At 40.7% G+C, this 8,729-nt stretch overlaps 1 long non-coding RNA gene across 1 annotated transcript; it reads right to left on the bottom strand.

Annotated features, from left to right (window-relative positions):
• Positions 1-5,756: 5,756 nt before the first annotated feature.
• On the bottom strand, positions 5,757-8,207 carry LOC127309204 (uncharacterized). The gene is made up of 4 exons (XR_007857017.2): positions 7,873-8,207; positions 7,687-7,792; positions 7,051-7,243; positions 5,757-6,081 (listed from the first exon to the last, which is right to left on the bottom strand). It is a non-coding gene; the product is annotated as an uncharacterized lncRNA (long non-coding RNA).
• Between the last annotated feature and the right edge of the window lie 522 nt (positions 8,208-8,729).

Raw genomic sequence — 8,729 nt, 5'->3', positions numbered from 1 at the left:
TCATGTTTTGTGTCTCCTTTTTCGTGGGCTATAGCTCACTGATGGTGCTCCAGGTACGGCGCCAGACAATCTTGGTGGCGGTTGTGGAAGCGGTTGGGAAACCCCAAGAGGAAGGTGTGATGAGCACAGCAGCAAGTTTTCCCTCACTAAGAAACCAAGGTTTAATCAACTAGTAGGAGAAAGGCGTGACTTCTGAAAGTGTTGCTAGCTGACTAGTGGCAGGGCGCACTACCGGTGTTAGCAACAACGTGGAACCTACACACAACACAATCGCAATACTTTGCCCCAACTCACAGTGATGTTGTCAATCTCACCGGTTTTGCTGAACACAAGGGCTTAAATGTATTGATCGAGTGGAAGGAGATGTTTGCAGTAATTAAAAAGAACAGTGCTTGCAGAAAGTAAACAAAACAGGATTGAAGTGGTTGAATTTATCAGTGTGAAGGAAAAAGGACTGGGGTCCGCAGTTCACTAGAGGCGTCTCTCCATAAAAATAAATAGCATGTTGGGTGAACAAATTACAGCTGGGCAATTGACAGAATATTGATCATACATGACAAGATGATTACTATGAGATTTGTTTGGGCATTACAACATGATACATAGACCGTAATCCAACTGCATCTATGACTAAAAATACACATTCCGGTTATCGTCCGAACCCCTTCCAGTATTAAGTTGCAAGCAACAGATAATTACATTAAGCATTGTGTGTAATATAAACAATAGAATTACCCTCGGATAAAACATTGTTGTTTTCTCCCTAGTAGCAATAGCACATCTACAATCTTAGAAGTTATTGTCACTCTTCCAGAAAACTAGAGGCATGAACCCACTATCGAGCATAATACTCCCTCTTGGAGTCACAAGTATCTACTTGGCCAGAGCATCTACTAGCAACGGAGAGCATGCAAGATCACAAATAACATATGACATGAATATATAATCGACCTCAACATAGTATTCAATATTCATCGGATCCCAGCAAACACAACATGTAGCATTACATAAAGCTGATCTTGGTCATGTAGGGCATCTCACAAGATCTAAACTTGAGGCACAAATTGGAGAAGACAACCATCTAGCTACTTCTATGGACCCATAGTCCAGGGATGAACTACTCACGCATCACTTCGGAGGCGGGCATGGCTATGTAGATGCCTCCGGCGATGATTTCCCCCTCCGGTAGGGTGTCGGGAAGAACTTTAGAACCCTCACGAGATGGGTTCTGTGATGGCGGCCGCGACGGAACTTTTCGTGGATGGGGGACTCGGGTGTTTAGATTTTTCCGAGATTGTGAATAAATAGGCGGAAGGGAGAGGTCGGTGGCCGCCTGGGGGGGCACACCACCCATTGGCGCGGCCAGAGCCTGGGCCGCGCCTAGGGTTGGCCTGGCCGCCCCTGGTGCTTCTTCGTCCCCCCTTCGGTCTCTGTCTTCGTTACAGAGAAATATTGACTTCAGCTTTTGTCCCGTCCAATTCCGATAATGTTTCCTGTACAACTTTTCTGAAACCAAAAACATCATAAAACACGTAACTAGCACTATGGCATCTTGTCAATTGGTTAGTGCCGAAAAATGTAACGAAGTGTATGTAAATCATAGTGGAATTGGTGTAAAATAAGCATGCATGGAGCATCAAAAATTATAGATACGTTTGCGATGTATCAAGCACCCCCAAGCTTAACTCCTACTCGTCCTCGAGTAGGTAAGTGATAACAAAAATAATTTTTAAGGTGACATGCAACTATCATAATCTTGATCAAGCTTTTGTAAATCATTGTGAGCTGGGATCAAAGTACTCTAAACATAGGCATGATAGATATAATTCTAGCAATAAAACTTAGCAACTATGTTATAACATGAGAAGTAACTCAAACAAAGGATCATGAATAATAGTGCATTGAAAGCAACTATAGTTTATAAGCATAGATAAAACATATCAAAGTGATATTCAACATGTCCTTTATGAAGTAGCAAAACATAAATGCTAGGACACCTTTAAAGTTCAGAGGGTGACTAGATACAAGTAATTTAAAAACAAGCAATATCATAATCATGAGTCAGTCAATAGTAGTTTTGGGACTATGCACATTGCACTAAGAATGACAACTATGCTCTCTTAATTGGTGCATAAAGAACAAGGTGAAGACTCAACATAAAAGTAAATGAGAGACTCTTTGCAGAACAAGAAAGATAAACAAGTTTTATAAACCTTCCAAAATGTATGGTACTGATACGTCCAAAACATATCTACTTTCCCGAACACTTTTGCTATTGTTTTTCCTCTAATTTGTGTATTTTGGATACAACTAACACGGACTAACGTTGTTTTCAGCAGAATTGCCCTGGTGTCTTATTTTTGTGCAGAAAATCAACTTTCAGGAAAATCCCCGGAAATAATTGCAATGGGCCTATTTTCACAGAAGACCTACGGAGCCAGAAGACGAGACAGAGGGGGGCCACGAGGTGCGCACACCACATGGCGGCGCGGTGGGCCCCTGGGCCGCGCCGCCATATGGGGACGCCGCCTCGGCCAGCCCCCGACGCTCCCCTCTGGACTACTTAAAGCCCTTGACCTAAAAACACACGGGGGTTCGACCAATTTGCCAGAAGACATCCAGAACTCCGCCGCCATCGAAAACTCTATTTCGGGATCAGAAACTCCGTTCTGGCACCCTGCCGGGATGGGGATTTGGAGGAGATCATCGCCATCATCACCACCGACGCCTCTCCATCAACCATCCATGCTTCCCCCATCCATGTGTGAGTAAATCCCCGCTGTAGGCTGAAGAGGATGGTAGGGATTGGATGAGATTGTTCATGTAATATCCATAAGATTGTTAGGGCATGGTGCCTAGTATCCGTTGTTGGTACTTTTATGATATTGTTGCAACTTGTTATGCTTAATGCTTGTCACTAGGGCCCGAGTGCCATGATTTCAGATCTGAACATGTTATTGATTCATGATAATATTCATTGTTTTATGATCTTACCTGCAAGTTGTATACACATATTGCTGTCCGGAACCCGAGGCCCCAAAGTGACAGAAATTGGGACAACCGGAGGGGAAGGCTGTGATATGAGGATCACATGTGTTCACGGAGTGTTAATGCTTTGCTCCGGTGCTCTATTAAAAGGAGTACCTTAATTACCAGTAGTTTCCCTAGAGGCCCGGCAGCCACCGGCTGGTAGGACAAAAGATGTTGTGCAAGTTTCTCATTGCGAGCACGTACGACTATATACGGAACACCGCCTATGGTTATTTAGTACTTGGATACTGTTTTATTATTATCTGCAAATGCCTTGTCTTGATTATTACATGAGTTATCTTATCCATGCAGCGCTCGTTCATCCATCCCTATGCCTACAGTATTTTAATCATGTTGTTTACTATAATCACTACTGCTGTCTTTGTTACACTGCTGTCTTTGTTACACTGCTGCTTATATTTCACTACTGCTACTGCTATAAAACTGTTGCTACTGATAAACTCTTGCGAGCAAGTCTATTTCCAGGTGCAGCTGAATTGACAACTCCGCTGTTAAGGCTTACAAATATTCTTTGGCTCCCCTTGTATCGAATCAATAAATTGGGTTTTACTCCCTCGAAGACTGTTGCGATCCCTATACTTGTGGGTCATCAAGACTATTTTCTAGCGCCGTTGCCGGGGAGCATAGCTTTATTTGCAAGTTCACCTGAATTGATATTGTTCGCTGCAAATCATCCATCATGGGTAAACCTCGCGGTGCTAAAGTCGCCATATTACCATCCACTACAAGAAAAGGTACAACTCTGAGTACCTCTGCTGCTCTTGATTCACCATCTGTGATAAGTCAACTTGTTTCACCACCACAAGCTTCACATGTTGGTACTTCTGCTGAATCTGAAAATCCCTCTTATAATCTTGATGATGCTTCTACTGTTCTTGATGATAATGGTTCATTAGGTCCTTTTCTAGATGCTACAATTGCTAGGTCTAGACAAATTGAAAATACTGAAATTCCTAATGAAAATACTGTTACACCTGTTAATTCACCTGAGTCTGTTGAACACTCTAGTGACGATTTTGATGAAGATTATGTGGAACTTGATGATGATTTTATTGATAAATGTAATGCTACTACTGGTGCAAGTAACATTAAAAAGCTTCTTGCACAACATGTTGTTAGATATAAACTGTCTCCTGATCCTAAATTTGCCACATCTCCTAAAAATTAAGGATAAGGATTATGATTTTTCTCTTGATTTATCTCATATATCTATTGTTGAGAAAACACCTTTTTGTGGTACTGAAAAGGAAAGTTATGTAGAGCACATGAATGAGCTTTCTACTTTGAGTAGCTTGTTTTCTGATGATATCAAGAAGCGTACTTATTTTGTTGCTAAAATTTTTCCTTTCTCATTAAAGGATGATGCTAAAACTTGGTATAATAGTTTGCCTCCTGATTCTATTGATAGTCCAAATGGTTTGCTTGATGTTTTCTTTCGAAAATATTTTCCTGCTAGTGCTCAACATATTGCTTTGCAGAAAATTTATAGTTTTGACCAGGAAGATGGAGAGAAATTGCCTGAAGCTTGGGCAAGGTTTTGCTCTCTTCTTAGAGCCCGGCCTGGACATGATTTGGAAAAGCATGACTTACTTGATATATTTTATAGTGGACTAACCATTGAGTCTAGGGCATACCTGGATAGTTGTGTTGGTTGTGTTTTCAGGAAAAGAACTCCAGACGAAGCTGAAGAATAAGCCAAAATCATGATGATTGGACTACACATAAACCAACCCCAACACCAATATTGAAGAAGAGGGGTATGATTGAATTAAATGATGAAGATATGAAGGAAGCCAAGAAATCTCTTAAAAAGAAAGGTATTAAATCTGAAGATGTGAAGAATTTACCGCCCATAGAAGATTTATGTAAGATAACTCTCCCTTCACCCACAATTGAGGTACATTCTCTTCAACGCTTTGATAAAGAAGACATTCCTTACTCAAAACCTCATGATCAATGTTTAGGTGAATTTGATAATTATGTTGTTAAGCAAGATAGCTTTAATATGAGAGTAGAGAATCATTTGATGGAAAATTCTTAAGCTATTAGTAAATTGCATGATATTGTGGAGAGAACCTCCAATGATGTTAAGATGCTTGTTAAACATTTTCATATGGTTCAAACTGAAATTGATCAACTCACTAAAGTGCAAAATGACTTGTTAAAAAATACTTCTAAAGAAAAACATGCTTATGAAGTAACAACTAGAGGTGGTGTTTCTACTCAGGATCCTCTATATCCTGAGGGGCATCCCAAAAGAGTTGAACAAGATTCTCAACGAACTAAAGAAACTAGTGCTCCTTCTAAGAAAAAGAAGAAGAAACATAAAACTGTTGTAGAATCTTCTGAACCTGTTAATGATCCTAATAGCACTACCGCAGAAACCTTTATCAGTGACATGCACTTTTTGCTCATCAGTGACAGGCAAGGTGCCTGTCACTAGTATGCAGTCACTGTCACTAGTGATGGGAAGTTGCCTGTCACTGGTAGGTGTAACTAGTGACAGGCAAAAAAATATGCATGTCACTAGCATGATCAAAGGTCGCATCCATGTTGGATTCTCTAGTGACAAGCCCATTATCGTGTCTGTCACTAGTATGAATTTCAGTATTAAAAAAAATTGTGTTTTCGGCGCATACCAGTAACAAGCAGGTGTGGTATATCATTCATTAGGAAGAATAATATTAAATTCAATGAAAGCACCATATAAATCATGTGTAACACGGGACATATCACTCCAAAGCCAAAGTTAAAGATCACTTACAGAAAGTTTAAATACTTCTAAGATATTTAACTTACACCGGAACATTGACAAGCTCTAATGATCAATGCAGGTCTTTAAGAACACCCACTCATTCTATTGGTACCATTTTTACCAGATAAATCATATCTAATGTAAGCGACATCTAAAACAGATCATATAAGACATTTTGTGATAACTTGGCCCGTTCATAATATTGCAGCAACATCCTTCATTGGAACACAATTGTGCAAGTCTCACAACTTCAGAGCGTCGTCATCGCTAATACCCTGCCACAGAAGAATCACTTAATATCAAACCTTAAGTGTAGAATGAAACATTATAGTGGAAAATAATGCCTAAACTCATGCGGCCAAATTTTCAAAGCATGAACCCACGAAATTATAAATCTTAAATCTGTGTAACTATCTTTTGAAGTTTTATAGCCACCACTTGCATCACATATTAGCTAATGGTCATTCATAACGCATAGAAAGTCAAATCCGTTGTACTTCAATTGTCTATTGCATTTAGAATGCGTTGTGATGAAACTCCCAAGAGCTATTTAACAAAAGATATAAGTTTCTAGAAATATACGTAACATATTCATAACTTTTAACCAAAAGAACCAATAGCTAGAAAAACATGTACATATATCAAATTAAATTAGTTCATTAATCATTACACACCATATTAGGAATGATATTGTATGCCTCGCAACTTTAGTTGAAAGGCTCTGCTCAAAGAGGAAGGAAGATATCATCGTTGGTTCGGAAAAATGTGTATAATGTTAAATCATCATATGGTGAAAATTTGTGGAAGTGGAAAGTGGAGTATCCTTGTTTTGTCTCGAGGTAGAGAAATTCTCATAAGAATAAGCATAGACACGCTAGTCGCTTGGCTATGACAATTAGGTTCCCTCTATTTTCACCAAAATATTTTATAGTTAAGGACAAAAAAAGGATCACACTTACACAGCTTTGTAGTCAACAAGAGAATGGAGGTGACATGTTCACTGTTTGTGGTAAGAAATTCAGATTCTAGCAGATCATGGATAAAACATTAAAACTACAAAATGGGATGTTGTTGGTGCATTTGGAGACAAGCAGGGCCATGCAAAAGATTTTATGGACATTCTGCTAATTAATACAATACAAATCAGAGACTAATGATATCATCATTTGCTGGTGCAACAACTACTTGAAGATTCATACACTATAACTAATTTGGAATTAACCCGAGAGGGAGAGAGAGTGTACCTGTTAGCTTTGTTGTTCACTTGAGTTCCTCTAGGCCGTGTGCCCAGTAATGCTTTATATATCCATGAAATACTGGCAATTAGTAAACTTTGAATGACACAAGGGTCAAGTTATAAGCATCTAATGGACTAGACCACAGTCATGTTCAATTCAGTTACGAGCATACCATAAGAACCACTCATATTCCCCTTTTCTGCGAAAATAGCACAAGTGTAAATGATATAGACCACCCAAAGAATGTGTTCCTAGCTAGTGTTATATAAAGAAATAATATAGCAGTTCAGTCACATGTAAAGTCCAAGGATATTTATCTAACAGTAGCATCTTTTCTAAGCTAAGCCTAACATGACTGATTAGCATCAGACCTCGCTACACAAAATCATAGGATACATGGCCCAAACATGCCTATGACTCCAGATGCTCCAGATAAACAGCTAGAAAGAATTAAGCTATTTCCTACTGCCCCTGTAGTTTTCAGCTCTTTCCCGTATACCTCAAAGGTTACAGATAATAGATATAGCCCAACAAAAAGATACATAGTAGCAATAGATGGATACCAAAAAGGCCAAGAATTAAGAAGTAACGAATCTCCACTTCTGCAGTAGTAGATATAAACTATGAGAATAGAACACGTACATTACAGCTTGCCCGACAATTTTCTGAAAAGAAAACCTCCTGGCCCTCAATCCCACATACGTAGGTGAGACCTACTCCCTGATCCAAACTGCAAAGATAGGAAAATCTGCTCCTTTTCGAGTCAGCCACGGACACTGCTCTAGAAATTGCTATGGATGAAACGTTGCAAAACAACTGAGTACTAACCAATCGGGAGGCGGCTGCATCTGCCTAGCGACGACGGCGGCACAGCAGCTTCACGGAGACGGTCGGGCGGGCGGCGTTGGGATGCACGGCCGTCGTAGCCGGAAACGGGATCGATGGCGCGTTCGACGACCCAGGGCCGATCGATCCAGATCGAGGGTCGGGAACGACGGCACGTCGACCTGGGTCGTGGCCGGGTCACAACCCCGTTCAATCGCCGCCTGGGTAGTTGCAAGGGAAGGTCGAGGCGCCGCTTGACTTGAATAGATGAAGAATTGGATTGCCTTTTTTTACCAGTGTGATTGGGGTGGGGTGCATCGCGGGGAAGAAGCAGATGCGATGGGTCATAAGTTCATAACTGACGTGGTAGTGGGCTGACGCGGACCTACATACCCGTAATTTTTATTCTTATTTGCAAAATTTATGTTTTGCAAAAAAACATTTGCTAAGAGGCAGATGAGTGCCACGACCAAATTTATCAGACCGGGTCATCGACCCCAAATTAAGTGGATCACTACCCAGGTACCAAACTTGTGTCCCGAGATATATACCTTTGTTGATCCTATTTTCATATATCGCACTGGAGCGCAGCGACATACGAACGGGACTCGACCAGCTTCTATGATCGGGAGGGGCATTGGTGGCCTGCCTAATAGCAGGCGCACATGAAAGGCTGATTAGAAAGGAGGATGAGCGGGTGGGCTTGGTCGGCTCTCCATAAAATGGCTAGTGACAGGCTATTTTACGAGCCCGTCGCTAGCATATTTCTCTTCACGCCTAGCCTGCAGAAAAAGATTTAGTGACATCTCTTTTTATGCGCCTGTCACTAGTATTATGCACTAGTGACAGGCTTATATGTG

This window comes from Lolium perenne, chromosome 6 (genome assembly GCF_019359855.2).
Source record: "Lolium perenne isolate Kyuss_39 chromosome 6, Kyuss_2.0, whole genome shotgun sequence".
NCBI classification, from domain to species: Eukaryota; Viridiplantae; Streptophyta; class Magnoliopsida; order Poales; family Poaceae; genus Lolium; species Lolium perenne.
Note: the sequence above shows the minus strand (reverse complement) of the source record. Positions and strands in the feature narration are given on the sequence as shown.